This window comes from Zalophus californianus, chromosome 2, assembly GCF_009762305.2.
Source record: "Zalophus californianus isolate mZalCal1 chromosome 2, mZalCal1.pri.v2, whole genome shotgun sequence".
NCBI classification, from domain to species: domain Eukaryota; kingdom Metazoa; phylum Chordata; class Mammalia; order Carnivora; family Otariidae; genus Zalophus; species Zalophus californianus.
The window spans coordinates 78780591-78806398 of NC_045596.1; the positions used below are offsets into that span (position 1 = coordinate 78780591).

At 34.7% G+C, this 25808-nt stretch overlaps 1 long non-coding RNA gene across 1 annotated transcript; it reads right to left on the reverse strand.

Annotated features, from left to right (window-relative positions):
• Nucleotides 1-984: 984 nt before the first annotated feature.
• Nucleotides 985-24620, reverse strand: LOC113925336. Its single transcript, XR_003520985.1, has 3 exons — nucleotides 24249-24620; nucleotides 23147-23217; nucleotides 985-1122 (listed from the first exon to the last, which is right to left on the reverse strand). It is a non-coding gene; the product is annotated as an uncharacterized LOC113925336 (long non-coding RNA).
• Between the last annotated feature and the right edge of the window lie 1188 nt (nucleotides 24621-25808).

Genomic DNA, 25808 nt, shown 5'->3' on the forward strand with positions numbered 1-25808 from the left:
GCTTATAAAGTATACCTTGGCCTGCTTTGATCCAAGGTTAACAAATATAATTATACATTTAGTAAAGCTGATCACTATGCTTCCTTTTAATCTATTTATACCTAACTAAATTGTTTGTTGCAAACTTTACAATAAAAACAAAAGTTCTTTTTTGAAAACAACAAATGCATGCTATGAAATGGATAACGTACAATTTAAAAATCTGTGGAATGAGAATTCTAGTTGCTCAGCATTCTTGCCAGAATTTGGTATTGTCTGATTAAAAAAAAAAAAGTTTAGCCTTTTTAATAGGTGTGTAATGATATCTCACTAGGGTTTTAATGGGCATTTCCTGAGAACTAATGATGTTGAGTGTCTTTTTATACCCTTGTTTGCCATCCTTGTGTATTTTTTTGTGATGTCTGATCAGATCTTTTTCTCATTTTTTAACTGGGTTGTTGGTTTTCTTTTTTTTTTTTAAAGATTTTATTTATTTATTCATGAGAGACAGACAGAGAGAGAGAGAGAGGCAGAGGGAGAAGCAGGCTCCCAAGGAGCAGGGAGCCTGATGCGGGACCCGATCCCAGGACTCTGGGATCATGACCTGAGCCGAAGGCAGATGCTTAACCATCTGAGCCACTCACCTCTTCCCTCTCATGCTCTCTCTCATTCTCTCTCTCTCAAATAAATAAAATCTTAAAAAAAAATATGAGCCACAAAGCAACTTGCAGTTCCTGTAAGTAAGGAAGTTCAAAAAAATTTTTAAAAAGATGAACAAAACAATGATAGTAACAGAGTCTAACCCAAGGATAACATAAACATCCATGAGTCCATACTGATCTAAGTGAATAATTGAATAAATAAATAAATGAGGGAGGAGGGACAAATATTCCCTTCCGAAAAAATTGCAAATAATAAATGTAGGAGGACTGAGGGAAATAGAAAATCACAGGTGAATGCTAGAATTAGAGGATAAAAAAGGAGAGACTGGGTACTTACATATCCACAAAGTATCTACCATAGAATAATTACTGTCGTGGTTTGAACATATGTCCACAAAGTCTTTGATAATCCTTCTAGGAAATGGAGCTTAATTCCACCTCCTGCCCCCTTAAGTGTGTGCTGGACTTAGTGATGCATTTCCTACAAATGAAGAACAGAAAGGGAAACATAGTAATTTTATGGAGGAGAAACCTGGCAGACATCACTCTCAAGTGACCAAGGTTAAATCATCAGTGATAAATAATGTTGATGTCATATATACCGATACGGGGTGATGAGAAGGGCATTTCACCTCTGTTGTAGTCTTCCCCCAAATCTATACTATCCACGTAATCATGGGAAGCATCCCACAAATACACATGAGGGTCTTCAACAAAGTACCTGGTGAGTATTCTTTGGAAGTGCCAAGGTTATGAAAAACAAGGAATGGCTGAGAAACTCTCCCAGAATGAAGGAGACTAAGGAAACAGAAGACTAAGTACAGTGTAATATCCTGGATTGGATTCCTGAACAAGAAATGAACATAAGTGGAAAAATACTTGGAATCTGAATAAAGTCTATAGTTTAATCGGTATTTCTGTACCAGTGTTAATTTCTTAGTTTTGATAAATACACCATGGTTGTATACGATGTTATCATCAGGGGAATTTACGTGAAAGAGTACAGGAGAATTTTCTGTACTGTCTTTATAGCTTTTTTTTTTTTTTTATAAATCTAAAGTTACTTCCAAATGAAAAGTTTAAAAAATACCTATGGAATTATTGTCTGAACAATCACAATTGCTAGTCTGCCATTAGAGAATGGCTAGGAAGTGTTTCTCCCAGATTTGGTTCTGGGCCTCTGATTTTATTGCCCCATCAGTTTTGCACAATTTGCTCAGTTGTTTCTGCATCCCATTCCCCAAGTTTTATGACGACTCCTCTCAGAATTATCGCCTCTCTGTGTTATAGGTACTTTTTTAAAATTGCAAAGAGTTTCTTTACTCATTTTTGCTGATCTTTCGTAGAGCCCATATTATGTATAATATTCGAAATTCAGAGAGAAAAGCCAGTAGGCACGATGCAATTTTTGGAGTTTGTTCTGATATGGGCACCAGGCATGTGCATCAGGGACTGTTTGCAAAGACACCGAGGCCTGGGAGGATGTGGTGCATTTTCCAGATTTCAGGTATTTTGATGTGCAGGAGGTGTAGGTGTGTGTATACAAGTGGGCAGAAGTTGTGGCTGGGAAAATGGGGTGGGCCAGATCTTGAAGAAGCTGGAAGCCAAACTCTCTAATAAGGTTTTTCTATACAGGGTATGAGAAGATTTTCAGGGATTTAAGTAATGGGTTAAGAAATCAAAGGCATATGTTAGAAAAGTTCTTCTCACAGTGTGAAGAATAATTTGCAGAGGGGTGATTCTGGAGATCTAAAATATATGGCTTATACTGAATAATTAAATGAAAAGTTGAAAGTTTAAATAATTAAAGGTCCTTTACCTAATTTTTATATGGCAAGGTCTTGTCTGAAGGTAATTGCTAAAGAGATCATCATTTTTTATATACAAATCTGAAATTTAGTATGTCATTAGTGCATAAACAAAGCTGAAAGATAAACACAAACCAAAAATATAATTGTCAGACATATGGTCCAAGCTAATATTTCCACTTTTCTTAAAGTTCATGAAAATATTTGATTCTATCAAAGGAAAACTTAGCAAAGATCATGAACTGGATGTCATAGGTTGCATTGTGCCCCTTCAAAATTCATGCTTTGAAGCCCTTACAAACCTAATACCCCAGAATGTGACCTTATTTGAAAATAGGGTCCTTGCAGATAGTCAAGTTGAGATTATTAAGGTTGTCCCTCAGCCAATTAATTAGTGTCCTTATAAAAAGGGAAAATTTGGACACAGAGGTCCATGTGCAAAAGGAAGAAAATGTAAAGCTACAGGGTGAATGCCAAGTACAGATTGGACCTATGATGCCACAAACCAAAGAACTATCAGATGCTAATGGAGAGACTTGGAATCAATCCTTCCCTGTTGCCTTCAGAAGGCGTATGACCTTGTTGACATATTGACCTTGAACATCTGGCCTCCAAAACTGTGAGATGATAAATTTCTATTGTTTAAGCTATACACTTTGCAGTACTTTGCTATGTCAGCCCTAGCAAATTAATACACCGAGTTTACAAAAAGAAAGCAATACAAATAACTACTAAATATGAAAACATGTTGGGGCACCTGGGTGGCTCAGTCGTTGGGCATCTGCCTTCGGCTCAGGTCATGGTCCCAGGGTCCTGGGATCGAGCCCCTCATCAGGCTTCCTGCTCAGCGGGAAGCCTGCTTCTCCCTCTCCCGCTCCCCCCCTGCTTGTGCTCCCTCTCTCACTGTGTCTCTCTCTGTCAAATAAAAAATAAAATCTTAAAAAAAAAACAAATAACTACTAAATATGAAAACATGTTCTACCATACTTGCTAATGAAGAAATTCAAATTTAGAAAGTAAAATATAATTTTTAATGATCAAAATTTCTAAAAATAATGGCAAGAGAATGTTAAAATTGTGCACTCTTTTATACTCCCCATGGAAGTGCAAGTAATTTGACTTAAATAGATGTAAAGACACACTTAATGTATTATGGTATTTAGCAAGGTGATTGGGATATTGCAAGAACACAAGTGATAGTTATAATGAATGGTGCAATTATAGATCTGTATTAAAATTATACATGCTATATAATGATAGCAATAGCAATAAAGTATCTCTGGATAGAAACTTGGCAAAATGCAACAAAGGTCTTAATATATATACTCTGTTCTATCAATTCCACTCCTAGAAATGCATTCCCTCTCTGTATTTCTTAATATCTTCACTCTGCCAAGGAGAAAACAAAATAATGAGGTGATATAAAAAAATTAAAATGCAGAGTAATAGAGAAGGATTAGAGCATGTTTGGGGTGAAGAGCATGAGGAGAAAAATTATTTGCCTTGTCAGAAAAGTCTTTCTTTTTTTTTTTTTTTTTTTGAGGTGATATTTGAGCAGTTACCTGAATGAGGAGCAGAAGTCAGCCGCAGGATTTGTGCAGAAAGAAGGCCTTCCAGTTAGTGGCACTGATCAGAGCAAGGAGCCAAAGGAGGGGCAGACTATTTTGCATTATTGCAAGTGAGGTGGGAAGGCATGCATGTGCTAAAGGGAGGGGTTCTATCCAATCTCCCTTGAAGATAGGAACTTGCTTGAGTTTTGCAAAAAATATTGAGAAGAACAGTTAACTTTACCCAAAGAAGTTCACAGAGGTATCACAAAGGATGTGATTTTTAAGTTGTGTTTCAAGGAATTGGTAGGAGTTACCCAAGTGAGGATGAAAAAAGCTATTCCATTCTGGAAACTGCAAAAGTTGGTGTTTTTGAGGAATGAAGAAAAGAGAAAATTGTCTGGAAGGAGATTGTGCAGAAGAAGTAAGCAGAAATTGGGGGTCCTAATTATCTGACACCAGCTTGTGAAGGATTTTATGTGTACTGATAATAAAATATTATAAAAGGGGTCAGGGATATTATATGGACATTACTTTCCAGTCAGAATGGTTTTTAATATAATTTTATAATTAAAATCACAACACAGGTTCTAAACATAACATTGCCATGTATTGCTCCAGGAAGATCTCTGATACAATGTTCCTTCTTTCATCAGCAAATAATAATACATCATATTTTAAATAACGGTGGGGAAACAAAAATCACTGGGATGAGATCTTTTAGGCATTTAAAAAAAATAGCCCAAATAACTACACTTCATGATAAAAATATTATTGCTTCATTTTTGTAAATTGCAATGCCCTTCCAATAATCCTATTTTTTAAAAAAATCTGTTTTTACCGTTAGCCCTTAAGATAGTCATTATAAATACACTCTAATAACCATGAGGTCTTTTCTGACATGTAAGCCTCTTTTTGCTTAAAATTTAAACCTAATGTAATAATGATAATAGTAAGAGCAAACATTTATACAATATTTAGTAAGTGGCAGTCACTACTTTATGCACCTTTCATTATTAATTTTATGCCCTTCAGAAACTCTATGAGGTAGCAACTCTCATCATCATCATCGTCACCATATCATCATCTTACAGATAAAGAAACAGAAGCAGGAAGAAAAAAACTGACCCAAGGTATGCAGCAGATAGGTGAAAAGGCAGGATAAAATCCCCAGATATTTTACATTCATGGAAAAGAAGAAAGATTATTGCTTCGCATAATTGAATAGGTTTTCAAGTGAAAAAACTGTAGAAAATTCAATTATTTGTTAGTGCATTTCCCAGAACATCTAACCTGACCCAGGTCTCGTTCTCATTAAAATATTATTGAATCGAAACAAATAAAAATTTTCAAATTGTTTTATTCCTCTTTCCAGAAAATTGGGGTAGTAATTATTTAATATAATGGAAGTGTAATAGTATAATAGCAGTATAGTAGAAGAAAAAAACATAAATTCATAGGTTCTTTTGAATTAATTAACCAACAATCCTTATATATAGTTGAAAAGCAGCATATGGAAATAATGCAGCCATCACCAGGGCTGTCAATTAGATGACATTAGAAGTCCGAGCTTAATCTCTCTGGGTGCTGGGAAGAGATTCCTTTGGAGAAATAAGGTCATCCCTCTTTTCTTCATTCTCTAACTTTTTACTGGAGTTCTTCTTTTGAGTGTGCTTTATTATCAACAAATCAAAGTATTAATAAGGTGTTTATTAATATTTTGGAAACTTAAACAGATCCAAAGAAGTAAAAATATGGTTCTTTAGTAATACCACCTTATAATGAAGTAAAAAAAATATATATATATATGATGTGAATATACAAATACTCAACTATCATAAACAAGGAGGCATATGACAAAGGATGAAAGAATCAAGGTGTTCTACACCCTGTTGAAGACACTACTTCTACTATGTGGCTAAGAATGTCTTCAATACAATAAGAAAGAGAGAAAAGAGAGAGAGAAAGTTGCAATTCTACCTTCATTATATTTATCTCAGATACCATGATTATCTCCCTGTCCTTAGAAATCTAAAACCAGGTCAGGGGTCCTTGGGTTGACAAAATTTCCCTTCCATTCTCCCTCCTCTTGCTTAGGAGCATGCTCTTGGAGCTCTGCAATGACCTAGATGTAAAACTCAACCTCTTCTTCAGTTGGCAGATAAAAAGCACACATGGACATAAAACATGTTGTTTTAGTAGACTTGACAGAATACTCAACTTATCAGAGGGCTGGGTGAGGGCACAAGCATTCCATTCCTCAGAAGTCCTCAATCTTACTTCATCTCTTCCAGTCCCCAGACTCAGACCATCTTCCTGCCTTCCCTCTGTTCTCCTCTCTCCTACTCTCTCCTCACCATTCTGTTCAGTTAGCAACCCACCTTCATCCACAACTTTTCTCACACTTTTTAAACAGCTTATACTGCTCTATATAAATGTTTCCTCGCAGGAAACATTTCAATGATCATCTTTGCATACCCTAACTCCAAACATTGAAGGATCCTAATGAGTGTCACAATTTTGCCTCTTTGTCTTACTGAATTTCTTCATGTCAAATTTATTTTATTCATTTGGAAACATGTATCAAGGCAATTTGCTGGCAGAATATGACATTGTTCCTAGCGTTGGAGAACTTACCAGTGAGTGACTTTCTCTTCTTTTTTGCAAAATTTTTGGGCCTCGTGTATTGTCCTAATTCTATGCTTATTCCTCTCCATTCTCATATTCTCATTTCTCCTTCCTTCTCTTCCTTCTTTTATTCACAGAAAACCATCAAACGTTTTCTTTTAGGTACTCTCAACTCTCAGTGGTTGGCCCTGGGTTTCCACAGCCAGCACTGATGGAAACATCAGGGTTAGTAAAAAGACCTGGAACAGGAACAGGCATGTGCCGTAGTGGGGGTGGGGGGGGTGATTTGTAAGAAGCATTAAATATGTCTTTTTTTTTTTTAAATCAAAGGTTAAGTAAGTGTGAAGGAAGCCCTGGAAAGCTTAAGTGCTTTTTGATGGTGCTTTCTTCAGAAGACAGAGAGAGAAAAAAACAAAAAACAAAACAATGATGTAGCATCTCGTGCAAGATGCACTTAAGATCAGATCTCTTTATTATTACTCAGCAAGTCTTCCCAATCTTACGGTCATTATCTGGAAGATTTATAGTCCATGGAAATTTTAATTTAGGCAATCTCCAACAAAACACCCAAAGGGAGGAGAAATATGTATTAAGAAGAAATAAAAAATAAGAATCAATACTAAGGTGAGTATACAGACACACACACACACACACATATGTATAGGTATTCATATATGTATATGCATAGAAATATCTATGATAATATAGTTGAAGAAAAATAACGTTATATCATGGGTGATACATGAAACATTTTTATAACCTATTCTGCAGAGCAACGTCATGGCAAAGAATTTTGTCAGATTTCATATAGCATAAAAAGTGGCATTCCTAATCTAAAGGGAAAGGAGGTAAGTTGGAGATGTGCAGACATTTACCCAAGTGGAAAAATAGTAAAATGACTTAAGGACTAGTAATGGGCAATGCTTTTTTTCTTTTTTCAAAATTTCTGGATAGATTTGTATTTTGATAACAATTTATATTTTCTTTGAAGTCACATTCACCATAATGGAATGATATATATATATATAGAAAATTTATTAATCATTTCTGCTCTCTCTGTTGTCCCCCAATGTGACAACTCTGACTGAAGTTCCTTTTCTCCTACTTCTTCCCCCAGAGCAGGGTTCAGCTCAGCCTCTTGGAACTCCATTTTCTTTATTATAAAATTTTTCCTCTTTTTGCCTGAAATCTGGTTGTCAGCCAAGACTCACGTTAATTTTAGTGTCCTTTAAACTCTTTGTGTATCTTCCCAATTGCTCATCAGGCCTTTTGATCCATTTTATTTTGTGACATTTTCTCATTCTCACTATACACCTTGATTGTTGGTCAAATGGAAATAAAAGCTTTCACAACATCAAACTGGGAAGCGTGTATTTATGCTGTTGGGTTGTCTGTTATCATGGTCCTTGCTTGTGAGTGTATTGTGGCTGGAGCACACTGTGCTAATCTAACCATTGTTTAAAATGTGTTGCTTTTAAAAGGTTTACTGCAGGGTGACAGCAGTACTCCTATTCCTTGACATACTGAGAAACATAAAATTGTAGGCTCTTTTTTTTCAAAGTCAGTGTTGTTAGTTATGATTCTAGTTGTTCATTTCAGTGTTTAGAAATTTGAGATTATTTGGTAGTAATGAAAAATAAATCTCAAGTTCCTTGCGGATTGCACAGTTTGCCAGTGGTGAACCCAAACTATCAAGGAATATGTGGAGAATCCATGACTGGTTCTCTCCTAGCCAGCGCTTCACTGAGAAAGCATTTTAAGAATGCCAAGCACAGATTTTAGCCTCATTTCAACTTTAAGATCACAAGCTGACCCGACAGCTGAGTCATTAATCTCCTTCAGGCAAAGTGAAGAAAAAAATTAGGAAATACGATTATTTTATAATAGTGAATGTTCTCTTCAAGTCTCAAACACGAGACACACATTTTATTCCACTGCACTACAACATAACAGAACATTCTACCTTCTGCCTGCATCTCAAAACTCCTGTCTTGTCATTACAATCTATCACACATTTCTTCTGGCATATTGGTGGGGGACATCTGCTTTGTATAAATCCATGAAGTCTAGCCTTGCCATGTTTTGTGCCATGGACAGCTCCCTGGCAGTAGTCACACTACAAAAATGCCCGGCGTAATGAGACAGGGGCTTCGGCTCTTTATGTTGCTCCCATTGAGAGAGGCAGGAACCAGAGCAATAGTAATTGCAACATCTTTGGTCATGGTGTCGGAGGTAATGGTGTATAAGGATTTTAATAAAGAAATACATCTTATAAGTATAGGAGACTTTCGAAATGTATTGTCTGCCTTGAAACAAATCTGTTAAGGAGAAAGGGCAAGATTTTTATATCTCCATTTTCTAGGTAAAGAAGCAAACATAGAAATTATTCAGGGTACGCCTCAATAGGTCATTTGCTTCTGACTTACAAGGTCATAAAAGTCTCTCTCTTTTTTTTTAAGATTTTATTTATTTATTTGACAGAGAGAGAGAGAGCACAAGCAGGGGGAGCGGCAGGCAGAGGGAGAGGGAGAAAGGCTCCCCGAGGAGCAGGGAGCCCAATGCGGGGCTGGATCCCAGGACCCTGAGATCATGACCTGAGCCAAAGGCAGACGCTTAATGGACTGAGCCACCCAGGCACCGCATAAAAGTCTCTCTTATACATCAATTGTAAAGCTCCCTCTTTGAATAAGAACATCTTTTCAGAGGATTGGGAATTAGAGGAGAACATTTTACATTAGTTGCATGCATCTACTGTAAGTGGATTCCAATTCCAGAAATGTTTAAAAGGGCAGCAGATCATCAAGGAGTTGCTGTGTGGTGGCTGGTGCTACAACTCTCACTAGATGGCAAGGATTCTCACTGTGTCTGGCTTCCTTTACTTCTTAAAAATAGCCAGAAATATAACCAATATTACAAATGAATATCAAAATGAATCAAAGTCCTACTCTTTTCATTTAAAAAATATGATGAAGAATGAAAACTTTTGAAAAATATTTCAAACTAAGGTTTTAACCACCTTGTATTTCTTCTTTACTACATATTGGGTGGCTTATGGGATAAACTGAAATGCCTTAATACAAAAGGAAAGTGATAATAAAAGTTTTCATGAGCTCATACATGGTTCTTTAAGATTGTAGATTACTAAAAAGTATCTGAATTAGATGCATTCATTTTTTTTTAAGTTGAGACGTGATTGACAATAATGACTGATACTTAATACACAAGACTGTTCTTAGCTAAAGGATGTTTATGTAAAACACATTTTCTTAGGGAGTTTTCAGTTTCTTTAGTGCAATTAATCCCATTGATTAAGGGCCTACTACAAGCTAGGCTTTGCTTCTCAGTGTCTTCATTTAATTCTCGAAAAAATCTCCTGAAGAGATTTGAGAGGTGAAGAAAGCTATTGGTCTAAGAATAAAAAGTAAAAAGTTGGTAATTGCTAAAACTAATATTTGATTTCAGAAACTTCTTTCAAAAGCTAAATTCTTCATGTTATTCGGTGAAGGTGTTTTCAGAGTATATATTTTACAGAAAAGAATTATTAAGGAGATGGAGATATTACAGAATAACAATCTTAGAATAGGGATTTTAACAGCTCATTTGAATTGTATTTTTACATTTAAAATATTCTTTTAAAAATAGTGGAAAATGAAATGCTGAAAGCAGAATTAATGGTTTGGGAAATCAAATGGCAAAATTCCCCACAACACAAAAGAACCCTATGAAGAATTGGAAATCAAGAGTGAGAGCAACAAAACAAATGGAGAACAACTCCAGGGAATCTATTTGAACAATGGTATTCTGGAAGGCAACAAGAAAAGCCATTAGAAAAAAACACAAACTATGAATAGAGTATTCACATTGGCTGAAAAAAAGCTGAGTTTTTAAAGTCATGCCCAATGAGTACCAAGTGTGAGTAATAAAAAGAAGATAACACACCCGTACCTAGCCTGGTGAAATTTGCTCAACATCAAGGATAAACTGAAAAAAAAATGTATGAACTTCATGGGAGTGAAGGAAAGAGTCAGTTTTGTATCATGCATCTCACCTGCACCAATGAAGTCTAGCAGACAGCACAGTTCTCTGAGCCAAGAACTTCTTTACTATACCAAGAAAACGAAAACGGAAAAAAAAGAAAATTTAAAACAATGACAGACAAGGGAAGAAAGTAAGCCAGTCAGTAGTTACACACACACATACACACACACGCACACTCACACAGATTATACACTCTCTGAGACAATTATAAAGGATATATACAGTCTGGGAAAATTACTCAAGAAAATATTATAGTTGAGTGAAAAATCATAATCATATCTCAAAATTAAAAGCAAGTTAATCAAGAAATAAATCCAGTGGAATTCATAGTTCATCCAAAATTGATGATGATAATATTATTGGGAATAATACCATTGGTATAAGAAGCATTCTGGGGAAAAAACAAAGTTGGACTTAAAATTCAAAAGTTTATTTAAAAAAATGATTTCATAAGTTGGTAAAAGAGGTGAGGAGATAAATGTGTCCTGAAGATTTTGTGTAAGTGGGAGGAAGGGCTTATAAATTATTTGGCTTGGGTATATTAATAAATAAACCCATGGTTAAATGCAGCCATTAAAATGAAGACAAACACTGAAGAAATATGTATGTATATACATAGAACATGAGATTACTAACTCGAGGAAAACAAACACTCAACCCAGTAAATAAAAGGGAAAAAAAGGCAAATGAAATGATATAGAATAATAAAAGTCGAATAGGAGAGGAAGAATAAACTTAAATGTATTTATCATCTGAATAACTGCAATGAAGCTACAATTCTTTACTCCAAAACAGTACTTCCGATTGGATTAAAATTTTCCAGTTCTAGCCTGCTTGCCAGAGAAATGACACCTATTTGAAATTTACAAAGGTAGAAGGGAAAGATATGGCCAGAGATAGACTAGGATTAAAGTTCAAGGGGGCACGTGGGTGGCTTAGTTGGTTAAAAGTCTACTTTGGATTTTGGCTCAGGTCATGATCTTAGGGTCCTGAGACTGAGCCCTGCATCAGGCTCTGGACTAGCCAGGGCGTTGGCTTGAGATTCACTCCCCCTCCCTCTCCTTCTGCTCCTCCACTGACTCGCTCCTGCACATGTGCTCTTTCTCTCTCTCTCAAATAAATAAATAAATCTTAAAAAGAAAGAGCACCGTGAATTGTGTAAGACTGATGAATCACAGACCTGTACCCCTGAAATAAATACTACATTATATGTTAATAAAAAAATAAATAAATAAAAAGTTCAATGCTCTGATGTTATGAAGAGGGAGGATTAACACTTACTGAGCATTTGTAATGTTACAAGAAATTTATTTTGTGAAAAAGGCTTCATTATCCTTGTTTTGGAGATGGAAAAAAATAAGGCATTGAAAGTATAGGCACTTTACATGTTGACTGGTACTCATATGAATAGGATTTCCATATAAGATTTGACTCAAGTCTTTATGTAAACTTTTACACCAAACTTCATTACCTACGTGAACATAAAATGTACGGTTAAGCACTTCCACTTACTGAATAACAGCTAAGCTACATGTTACGAATAGAGTTGACTATTTATTTCTAATCTTTAAAAAATCAGCAATACCACATAGCTAACATTCACAATGAAGCTATTGTAATCAGATAGTTGTCACAATGACACGGCGGTTCAATATAATAGAATAAAGAGAACCAAAACTTACCCAAATATAAATGGAAATTTTGTATGTGATATAGGTGGGATTATATGCTAAAGAAAAAAAAAAAGAGCTGAACTGTTTAATAATGGTATTTGGCTACTAAAACCATGTGAAAGAATATAAAATTACACCCAAGCATCTATCATACATATAAATGTATTTCCACTGAACTAGAGCTCAAAATGAAAATAAATAAATAAATAAATAAATAAATAAATAAATAAATAAATTACATAAAAAGATAAATGGGAAACATCAGGGTCTTTTCATAATTTGAAAGTGGATAAGATCTTATTGCCAGAGTGCATGATGGAAAATAAAATAAACTACTTTGTTGCACAAAAATTTTGGTCTTTAAAAAGACAAAAATAGGCTAGAAGTTATTGATAGCATATTGGGCAGAATATACGTTCAGATCTCTCTTAAAATGATTCCAAAATGTCTAAGAAAAATATAAATAAGCATCATAGTGAGCAAATGATATACTCAGGAAATTTAGACAAAAAGAAATATAAAAGCCCAACAAACTTGTGAATAGCTATTTACTCTTACTGGCAAGTTCTGTTTCATAGACAGACGACCCTTAAGACAGGTTCCCACACTGAACAGGCCCTTTTGCTTAGGGTCTAGTTCTCTGTGGCCAAACCTTAGAATTCTTAATAACTTTTTTTTCTTAATTTGGGTTTTGTAAATGAACTCTGAGGGGACATTTGGAGCATGTGTTTGGCTCATGTGAGTGAGGTCTAGCCTCTTCTCACCCTTCTGAGTCCTTCCTTCCTGGAGTCTTCTCTTCCCTGTAGGGGACAGAAATCAGCTTGTATGGCTGGGGAAGTCTTCCATTTTGCTGTGGCCTTGTGAAGGCAGTGGGCCTAAGCAGGGCACTGAAAGAGATGGCTCAGGCACATGCCCCAGGTGATTCTGGATTGCTTCACTGCTTGTTCAGTGAATTACCCAGTAGGACCCTCTTACCTGCCGGTAGCCAAGTACCAAGTGTGTCCAGGAGCAAGGCTTTAATCCCTTGGAAGTCCTCCATCTGCCATGGGTTGCAGCGCTGGGACGTGAGAAGGGGAGCCTGCTTTCTGGATCTAAGCTGGGGCCCTACATTTTCATTTTGTACTGGGCCTCACAAGTTATGTAGTTGGTTGCTCACTAGTAGTCAGGGTAAGGGATTTGAAACAATCACATACCATGTTATTCTCATAAGATTACCCAAAAAATGAAATGGTAACTTTCAGTGACAGCAGGAGAGTAATCAATACTGCTGGTGAGACTGTGGAACATCTGTGGTACTTTTTATTCAGATTTTTTAAATTTGAAATTAAAATCCCTATAAGTTCACGTCTGTGATTTCAAAGGTATAATGTTTCTTAGACTAACTTAATTTTTCTGTCTTGCTTCAGCCTCTGGTAAAGGTAGACAAGCTTGCCAGTTATACTACCCATTATTACCAGAGGAACCACGGCTTACATTGCCAAATACTATCCAGCTAACAATTATTGTTCTTATAGTTATTATCTGGGACATACGGGGCACACAAAATGGAAATACTGCCTCCCTCCAATCCTACCCTGAGGCTAACATCATGTGTGTCACATGACAAGTTTTTAATTTTGGATTACCATGTAAATTTTGACATCACATTTAAACACACACACACACACACACACAGAAGACAGAGCACTATTTTATTGCCCACCACCCTTTGCCTTTGTAGCAAACCACATACCACGCAATGCCCTGAGCTATAAAATAATACATAATTATGAAAGTGTAAGAGCAAGGATGTCTTATATGAAGACATTACTTCTCTTTAAATTTCTAGCCTTATCTGAGAGGGGTGGGGGCTTATGAACTTCCTGGTGTGTGTGTGTGTGTGTGTGTGTGTGTGTGTGTGTGTGTGTTGAGCCAAAGTCTCCAGACATGGGATTTTGTAGAAGAAATTTTTTTTTGATGTCCCTTCTTTCCATTAGATGTGCAAATTATTATTCCACATTGTGTTCTATTAATCTCAGTGAGTCATCATTTTTATTCACTTGCCCTCAATTCTTGTCCCTCTTTCCTCCATTAGGTATTAACTGGAACCTGCCTTCTAATTCTGAGCAATTAAAGGAGCATAGTTAATCTTCTTAGGAGCTGAATGTAAATGACAAAGAATGTGGTACTATCCTTTTAGCACTCCATCTACTCCATTGTAATTTCTGATGTAAGAAAAAATCCACAGCTCATTTAATTAATGTATAACTACAAGTGAGATATATTGGTATATCGGGAGAATAACAAGCCCTCTCTCCACACACACACAAAATCTGAAGTTGTTATCAAACTATATTTGAGTGAAAGAAAAGAAGTCTTAGAATATTAGATTGCCCAAAAAAAAAAAAAAAAATCTGTAAGGAATGAGAGCTACCTACCACTCAGCTCTTGTCAATTCTGGACTGGTAAATGTCTTTTAAAATTAACAATTAAAAGCAATTAATGCAACATTCTGACTTTCTTTCTCCCCTTATACTTTCCCCATTCTTCTTCCATCCACTCCCCTTTCTCTTGATAATTTTAATTCCTAGTCTCTGAAATAAGATATTTCTTGAGTTTATACACAACGTGATTATCAAGTGAAGAACTCTGGTCAATTTGCTAGTTAACAGATACGTAACAGTTTACTGATATACTGAGCCACTGTATACTGACCTCATATTTAGAACTCAGTTGTTTTCCTAAGGTCTAGGCATTATAATAGTGTTCATTTCAGCTACAAAATTTTTAAAGTCAAATTATTTTTAGCTATAATCATTTGTCCTGTTTAAAAGGATTGTCAGCTATTTGTGAATTTTAATATGTGTAAGGTCAGTAAGGAAATATTAAGATACTTAAAGAGTTAACATTTCTCAAAATGGTAAAGTCTTCACATTTCTCAAAATAATCTCTCCAACATAATTCTGTAAAGGTTAATACTAAGATTATAATGTAAATTTTCTCATATTATCAGATGCACCAACAAAAAATGTTTACGGTATCCAGTTTTTATATTTAAAGAACACTCTTAGTCTTTTAAAGAATTTACAATTATATCAAATCACTATGACCAGACTTTTGTCATTTAAGGTTTTCACTCTGAGGCCAAATTTTAATGTTTTTGCCCAGATTTTCTATGAGTTTGAGGGTTTTTATAAAATAATATTATATTAAAATAATATTTGTGTTGCTAACAGGAATAAAATAACAAAATTAAAAATGGATGAGCTATAAGGAATCACCCTAGACATAATCTACAACAAGTCCTTGGGCTCTCTGATTTGTAGAATGTTATTGCTTCCTTACCCTAAATTATCTTCTTTAGTTTTAATGGAACAAATATAAAAGAAAAGCTTACTTATTTTCTTTCTGCCCTTAATTGGACCATCTTGTATACTCTCAGTGGAAAATACTATTACAGATACTGAATTTAGCAATATGAATGAGTTATTTTCTTAACTAATTCATTGCAAAAGCTAGCTGGAAAAACAAATTGTCTGACTCTATGCCCAACAATTCCTTGAATGGATGGGATTGCCTTTCTAATAATATAAGTAATTTCACGTATCTCTGATTATTAACCCAAAAAACATCACTCCACTTACCGAATATCCACTAAGTACCAGGAAAATGTGAGCTAGTTTCTTATTTGTAGAAAAGAACCTCAAGTCATAAAACCTTTAGAGTTTCTATGTGTCCTTGATAGTCAGCTAGTAAAATCAGATGATTCAATATAAGTGGATATGCTGTGTCACTGGGTTTTGTACTAATAAGAATAGAAAGGAAAAGAGGTAAGGGAAAGAAACGATTCAAAAAATACCTTTACAAAAGAAAGGTCTGTGTCAAGGAGCCTTGGCAGTGAATCAACAAGAAATCTACAAGGGCTCGTTGTGTCAAGGCTTCCCTGATTTGGTAGTTCATATAAATTCATGTATTCATTCATTCAACAGTTACTTACTGAATGCCTATTTTGTGATAGGTACCATGCCCTTGTGCCCTCCACTCCCCTACACACAACCTCCTCCTGAGCCCCAGAAGTCCATTGTCTAATGCAATTTTCACCTAGAACAAATTTATTCTGACAACCTCATTGCATTTATTTCACTCAGGTTCAACATGTTTGGGTTTTGTTTTTATTAGTTTTAAGAGATATATTTGAAATTAAAGCAAAATAAAGCAAAAGTCTATATACTTGAAGTCCCTTGGGGAGAAAGCAACATCATTGGTAGGAAAATGAGAAAGGATTACACAGACTCCAAGACACAAAAGGACTGTTGGAGATATAAAGAATATACTGAAAATGTAAGCCCATCTTTGAATATTTTTTGTTATTTTTGGTTGTTGATGATCAATTATTAGGAAAAAATAATTGCCTCTAAATATCTTGAGATTATTTTGCAGTATGTTTGCTATATTTGACTGTTAACAGTTACTCTGTAGCAACATATTATTTTCTTAAATTAAAAATAACGAAAAGGCAGAATGTTATCAAACTTCTGCACTAAAAAATATTTAAACTCTCCATCTCCTTTAAAATCTTATTGTGCTATGATTATAAAAATAATCATTGGTAAACCTGGATTAAATCTGAAAACATAATGAATCAGAAATACAATAACAAAAAGTTTGGCTTTATTCAATATGTGCAGTGTGCTAGGGACTAATCTTTGTATTTTAGACAAACTCTTTCATTTGCTCTTTTCAAAATCCCTATGAAGATATTTTATTATTAACCCCATTCTACATATGAGAAAACTGATACTTTAGAGAGCCACTGATGTCACACAGCTGGTAAATTATAGATCCAGAAAAAAAACCTACATGTATCTGACTTTAGCGTCTTCTCTCTTTCCTAATCACTGTGTATCCATTCTGCTATGTTTATTTTACAAACCCAAATCTAGAAGGGATGGCAAGTGTCAGTTATAATCTCTAGGATCTCCATAACCATATTGATTGTCAACCACTTAAAAATAATATTATAAGAACTTTTGTTGGCGGGATTATTTCAAAGGCTCATGAGACCAATCATCTCAGTTGATAAAACCAAAAGACAACCTACAGAATGGGAGAAGATATTTGCAAATGTCTTACCAGATAAAGGACTAGTATCCAAAATCTATAAAGAACTTATCAAACTCAACACTGAAAAAACAATCCAATCAAGGAATGGGAAGAAGACATGAACAGATATTTCTCCAAAGAATACATACAAATGGCCAACAGACACATGAAAAAATGCTCAACATCACTCGGCATCAGGGAAATACAAATCAAAACCTCAATGAGATACCACCTCACACCACCTCACACCAGTCAGAATGGCTAAAATTACCAAGTCAGGAAAAAACAGATATTGGCAAGGATGCCTAGAAAGGGGAATCCTCCTACACTGTTGGTGGGACTACAGGCTGGTACAGCCACTCTGAAAAATAGTATGGAGGTTCCTCAAGAAGTTAAAAATAGAGATACCCTATGACCCAGCAATTACACTACTGGGTATTTATCTCAAAGATACAAATGTAGTGATCCAAAGGGGCACCTGCCTCCGATGTTCATAGCAGCAACATTGACAATAGCCAAACTATGGAAAGAGCCTAGATGTCCATCAACAGATGAATGGGTAAAGATGTGGTATATATATATACAATGGAATATTACTCAGCCATCAAAAAAAATGAAATCTTGCCACTTGCAATGACAGGGATGGAACTAGAGGGGATTATGCTGACCGAAATAAGTCAATCAGAGAATGGCAATTATTTTATGATTTCACTCATATGTGGAATTTAAGAAACAAAACAAAAGAGCATAGGGGAAGGGTGGGAAAAATATATAAGATGAAATCAGAGAGAGAAACAATCCATAACAGATTCTTAATCATAGGAAACAAACTGAATGTTGCTGGAGGGCAGGGTAGTGGGAGTAACTGGGTGATGGACATTAAGGAGGGCTTGTAATGTAATATAAGGGAACTGGGTATTATATAAGAGGATGAATCCCTGAACTCTACCTCTGAGACTAATAATATACTATATGTTAATTAAGTGAATTTAAATTTAAATAATAGAAAAAAAAAGAACACCGAAAACATGATCCCTGAAAGAACAAATTGTTGAAGTGTAGTTCCTCAGGATAATTTCTACTCTTTGATGAGGAAATAAAGATAAATCATAGACTTCAGAGGAAATATTTACAAATCATACATCTAATAAAAGACTTGCTACCAGGATACATAAAGAATTCTCAAAATACAATAAAAAATTAAAAATATAAGCAAAATGAAAGTTCAACAGTTAATTTCATCAAAAACATATATGGATGGCAAATGAGTAGAGGAAAAGATGCTCAACACTATTAGTCCTTCAAATTAAAACCACTACAAATCAGACTTCCTGTTCTGGAAAGATAGGATATACTTTTCTCTATTCTTCCCACCAAATACAGCTGAAACCCCTGGACATTATATACAAAAAACATTAGAAGTTTCAGACAGGTGATGAGAAAACTGACAGAACCAGGCATTCCAGACCCAAGGAATGACACGGTGGTAAACACCCTGGAATTTCTCTTTACCTCACATATCTCTGACTGGTGCCAGAGAGGTTAGCAATCCACAGACACAGATGGGGACAGACAAAAGCCCCAAAAATGTTTTTTCTCTCCAGTCAAAATAAGGGGGAAAGGCAGGGTAGGAAAACAGAAAATTTTTAGACACTAACTGCATTATTCCAATCAAAAACCTTTGACTATCCAGGAAAAACATCACTCAGGAATGCAGGGGAAATCAAGACATTCTGTGATAAAGGAAAACCAAGAAAGTATGTCACCGCCAGTCCCACTCTGAAAGAACTGCTAATGGGAATTATCTAAACAAAAATTAAATGATAACAGAAGGAATCTTGAATCATCAGGAAGGAAAAACAAAAGAAAGAATAAAACTATCTTTAGGTCTAATGGACTTTCTTTTACCTTGTGTGTTTTTTAAATTGTTTGATATTTGAAGCAAAATTATCAGTTGAAGCAAATTTATAACATCCATGTGATTCTCAGAAAAAAAAAAAAGAGAGAGGGAGACCAATGATCTCAACTGAAAAGAAAGGGCTGGTATTGGCCTCACCAAGATGGGTGAGCTATGCTGGTCAGGCAGAGTCTCTTTGAGCAGAGGTGACTGTGGATCATATAAATAATGTTTTCAGGGAATTATGGATCTCAAGGATTGTTGGAGTTTAGGGGCAGAAGTGTGTTGAAAACTGGGTGAGGTTGTTATTAACTTGCTTCAGAGTGGTGTTTAATAGAATGCTTGCTTTGTGTCTGAAGAGTTGAATTGTAGAAAGGAATTACTCGACTTGTAAATTGTCATCAGTCAAGTGAATGGATTTTAATCTGGTTCTGATAGCAAGTTGTTGCTATGAGTATATGAAACAATAGTTTTTCTTAGGAGTATAAGAATTTTTAAACTCTATCCCAGTTAAATTGTAAATTTTATCCCAACGTGGTGAATATTTTGGGCTTCTCTTTATTTTTTATTATTTTATTTTATTTTAAGATTTATTTATTTGATAGGAGAGCGTCGGTGCATGCAGGGGGGTGCAGCAGAGGGAGAGGGAGAGAGAGCCTCAAGCAGAGGACCCTGAGATCACAATTTGAGCTGAAAGCAAGAGTGGGTTGCTTAACTGACTGAGCTCCCCAGGCACCCCAAGAGCGTCTTTTTATAAAAGAATAGAAATCTTTTTTCCTCTGTACTACCTAAAATAAATACGTAAATAAATAGACAAATAAATAGCACATATTACATATATATATGACATATATATCATATGAAAATACACTTACTCAACATTATTTTGTTGGTTGCTAAACATCTTTTCAAAGTCAGCTCTAGTTGTACGCCAGTATAGATACTTCAAGTCTTTTCTCTTAAAATTTGAGTAAAGAATGCATTATGGTGGGCTGCTTGAAATGTGTCTCTATATGAAAGAGCGATATTTAATAGTAATATTTACATATCTCACTGAAAATAATGTCTTCTTATTGACATCAAATGAAGTTATTTCAGTAGAATTAAAATAATAGGAAAATAATAAAATAAATTGAATAATAAGCAAAATAATACATAAGTAAAATAATTCTCATTCAAGAAATCCTTCTTGCCAAAGTTCTAACTGGTGTCCTTGTTCGTCATCACTAGAGTGAAGACATTTTTCCATTATCTTTTCTATAGGTCTTTCACTCATGTACATTTAAAATAATTTCTGACAGTAACATTGTCATAAAAAGTAAGAGAGTGAATATGAATATTCATATACACACATTTCATAGTTTGAGATGAAGCTCGTGGAGTCAGACTGTCTGTATTCAAATCCTGGCTCCACTTTTTTCTGTATGAGTCACCTTGGGCACACTACTTGACCACTCCTGTCTTGTAATTTCTTCCTCAACAAAATGTAGAGAGTTTCAGAATCCACCTCATGGGGTTACTATCAGGAATAAATAAGGTAATACCTTTAGGATTATACCTGGTATAAGGCCTTCTGTAGGTGTTAGTTGCTAACATTACCATTATTGTAATTTTATTACTGTTCAGATTTTATACAAATTAAATCATTAAAAGACATAATATTTTCAATTTTTACAATTTATACAACATGTATTTGTTAAGCAGATGCTATATGTGTGCTAGCACTAAAGTAAATACAATGAAATAATTAAATTAAAAATTAATATTATGTTTTGCTTGCCCTTAAGAAACCAATATGTTTGGCATAAGGTAGGCATTCAATTTTATATTCTTTTAGATGGACAGCCACTTTGTGTCAGCACCATCTATTTTATGTAAGCCCAAGTCCTCTGTATTTGATTAGAGTGTCTTTATACTATTTTCTGCCATCATGTAAACAAGGTCTCTTTCCCTTGATTCTTCTCTCAAAATTAGTTAGTCTCAAGTAGTATTTATTTAAAATAGGAAATACATAAAAATTTAGAAGGACAGTGCTAAATGTCAATTCCCTCCTAATATCACTTTCGAGATTCTAGTTAGGCCTACAGAAATATAATCTTGTGGAGAGTTGACATATATACGGCAAAAAATCTCTTTATATGAGAGATACATGGCCTTCCCATGTATTCAGATAATATTTTACAACCTCTGATGAGATTAAATCATTTCTTTCATCTAGGTCTTTTGCCTAACTTTATTTTAGAACTTTAAAGTTCAAATGTTTTATTTATATTATAATTAGAATGACTCTCCCCTTTCCTTTTCTAGGAATAATGCTAATACTAATAATAAAGAAACAACCTGTGTTAAGGTATATTGCTAAACTTTGATACTGTCCCAGCAGTTCATAGATATGAATAAGTCTGACATGTTCTCTGCCTTCATAAATCTGAGAGTCCATAGCAGAGAATGGTGCTCTTTCCAAAATGCTGGTAAAACCTTCTATCTCTATGCATTTGACTGGCTTCTGAATTGATTATAAATTGGTTTTGTCTAATCAACTATGGTAAAATTAAGTGAAAATAAAACTACCACACATGATTAGTGATGAGCTTAGGTCACAGATAAAAATCTGTGCCTATGAGGCCATGACCATGTGTTTGATCATCATGATTAATTTATTTTATTCTTTTCCATGATTGTAGCCTAAACACTTAAAACTAGGCAATTCTTGCAAGGAGGATTATGGCAGGACTGCAGTCTCCAACTTTGCTTTTCCAATGAGGTATTTTACTACAAAACTAAATGTTACATCAACATAAAGGCAATGGCTTAATTTAATAAACATATTTGCATTTATCAGGCAATCAATAGCCTCAATTATGATGTATTAGTTCAGGCAATAAATCAAATATCTCTAAAAAAATAGTTATATGCCATTGTTTTTATGTTTGAATATAACAGTAAAAGTGTTTTATAAAAATTTTATTTTCCAAAATTTGATATAAAAATTAACAAAAAAGACCATAGGGTAAACATTTTATTAATAAATACCATATAACTTTTAGAAAGGTAGTAGAAGATCCAAGATTTCATTGGTGATTTTATACCTACTATTCTATACAAGATGGTTCATTTTATAGAAATCTGCTACTCTGTTGAGGTTTGTGTTTTCCCTCTCTCTCAATCTCTTGTGAGTTCCACCATCTGTTCTTAAAAGAGCAATATACCTGTCTACCCTCCAGCTATTTTGCCTGTGACTCTAGCAATCAGATGAAACATTCCTTAACTTGACAGAAATAGCAGCTTTTTCTGTTCTGCAGCCCCTTCCCCAGAAACAGCACTTAAACTCCCTACATGTGAAAGTAGAAAACCTATTTTCTTCGGCTTTGGCATGTCAACCTAACAGCAGTTCACCGAGATGCCTTTGAATTAATGGATGGTTGAGGTAGAGGCAATCTTACTTAAGTTCCTTTTTAAATAAGAAAAAAACATTACTGGTTTTAGTTCAGTGTAAATTTTACTTCTACTTGGATTACATAAATTTACTGTAAAAAGAATTCAAAACATTTTTTATAAATAATTTTTTGATTAGGAAATATTCCTCATTAAAGAAAAAGAAAGAAAATATTCCTCATTATAGAAATTTGGAAAAACAAAAAATGTGGGTAAAATCTTAAGTTGACCTCCCACTGACCCTGGTTTTTGTGAAATTCTCTCCCCTTTGAGTGTGGGTGGAACCTTTTAATATGATGTAATATAATTCCTATGATTATCACATGAGCCCTTCAAAGCAGAGTAGTTTTGTCCAGTATAAGCAATAGAGGTTAGAAGCATGAGAAAGATTCCATACCGTGGCTGGCTTTGAAGATGTGGGCCATGTGGAAAGGATTGAGAACAGCTTCCAGAAGGTGAAAGCAATGTCTAGGAGTAGGCAATAAGAAAACAAAAGCTTCAATCTTACAAATGCAAGAAACTGGATTCTACAAACAACCTATAAGAATCCCCTTCCCCAGATCGCCTGGATCAGAATGCAGCATGGCTAACACCAAGACTCTAAGTAGAAAATCCGCCTTTGCTGGCCAGATTTAATTTTTAAACGGTTGCCTAACATTTTGACTCACAATTTGTATAATCCATTTGCCTGTTATTGGGCCTTTAGGTTGTTTAGGGTGTATAAGTTTTTAATTAGGTGTAGTCTCTGAAGGAAGACTACTTAAATTTATATTTCAACGCCATTACAAGCTTGCTGTGTAATTGGGAAAGTTACTTAATATTTCTGTGCTTCAGTTTCCACAAATGTAAAATGGGTCTAACAATAGTACATATTTTCTAGGGTTATTGTGTATATTAAATGAATATATAAAAAACTTAGAAGAATTCCTGGCATATAGGAAGGGCTTCAGTAAACGTTAATTATTTATATCATATCCTATATTTTTAGTTTTTACAACTGTTATGACAAACACCTGGATTAGTAATGGAAAATAATTAAATCACTGAAACAAATCATTGTACATAATGATCACAAAATCATTTTCTACTGCAAAATAGTTTGTAAATTATAACCTATAGAGAACCTTGGTGAAAATCTTTCTTTTTTTAATGGGAGGGAACAATTCACAAAAATGGCAAGTGGTCGCTTTATGCTACACTCTTAGAACTTCTATAATATTTGAGCTCATGTTTTACTCAAATCAAGACCAATTTCGAGTTCTTTATTTCCATGTTTCAAATAACTTCTTAACTTATTTGATTATTCTGAATTATTTTAAATTATTAGTATATACCATTAGAAGAAAGGAGAAATATATTGTACAATGTAAAAAAAAAACAACAAAACATTGGCACATATGCTGCTATAAAATTATGAACAATACATATCACCAAGTAGAAATACAAATACAAATCCCCTTGGGAATAAGAAAGAGCACTCACTGTCTTGGCATACATACCTTAGCTACAACAGTAGTTCTCAAACCTGGGATCCTGTGTAAATGTAGATTCTGATTCTGTAGTCCTGAAGTGAGACCCAAACTTCTGCATTTGTTAAAAAGGGCCCAAGTAAAACCCAAGTCATTGACCCACAGAGCACACTTTGAAAACAAAGAGGTAAAGCATTACTATCCACCATCAGAAATGCAGGTCCTCATGGTCCAACAGCCATGGGCTGAGGATTTTAATTAAAGTTTGTTTCTGGGCCAGTTTGCCCAAATTTCTTGGCAATAGAGAATAAACATTCGAGAGTATATTTATGAATATAATTTACAAAAACTCTCAAATCACCAGATTTTTAAAGTCAGTTTTAACTGTAGAGTAGCACAGTCTCCAAGATTCACATGAAAACCCTTGTTTATCAGAATTCAACTTTTGCACCTAGCTTAAAGATCACATGGGGGTTGTGGATAGGCAAGGTTACCTAGATAATGTCTTCACTACAGATAAACCACTTAATAAATTCGATAGTCCAAGGACACTCAAAAAACAATATTGACTCAGAGCCCATTGGTAATTCTTGGGCCACAGCCAATTATACTGGAGAACCTGCTATAGAGGCGTATTTGCACTGGCTTTGCTTTTAAACCTATTTTATTTACAACATAAATTGAAATTACTAGGCAGTAATAAGCTTTATCTTTTTAATTTCCTTCTTTTAAGTTCCCGTCATGATTTTAGTCTCTAAAAGCTTTCCCTTTTGTTTGATTAATTAAGCAAATTTATACACCCATTTACAAGGCATTTCCCCAAGTGTTACTGGAAAAACTAAGCATACATTTTGTACTCCACATAGAGAAGGCTGGATTATAAAGGATCCATCTAAATGATACATAAAATTTCCCCTTTACAATTAATATGCACACACAGAAAACTGCAGCTAGCAGGTTAGCACTGATTTAAGTGCTTTCCCCGGATCCATCATTTTCTCAATACCAAGCTCTGGCGGACCCTGCTCTTAGATAATTAAACAAAGCTCCTATTAGGTTTAATTTGATTACATGAACTAAGTATTTTCACTTTGTCTCTAATCTGATGACAACTTGTATAAGGCAATGGAAAGTAAGGTAAATTCAGTTTGCTGCTGTTTAACTTTATGAACAGAGGAAAATCACATCTGCAGCTTCTGGTTATCAGAATGTACTTCCTTTGGCCTCTTAGGTGGTCCCAGTTTGGGTAGGAAAGGTACCTGAGTTTGAATGGTTTAATGTTATATGTCAGTTCACGGGTAGAATTTTGTTTTCTTCTTAATTGACAAAGCAATGAGACAATAGTTAAAAGTGACTCCTTCATTCTTAATAATAAAAGAGAAAATAATCCATAAGTTTAGGGAAAGAAAGTTAAGATACTATCATATGGACCAGGAAAATATGCACCAAAAATTCATGCAGTTTCTGCTACCATTTCCTTTCTTTATGAGCAAAATTTTTATTTTTATTTTATTTTATTATTTTTTTTTAAGATTTTATTTATTTGACAGAGAGAGACACAGCGAGAGAGGGAACACAAACAGGGGGAGT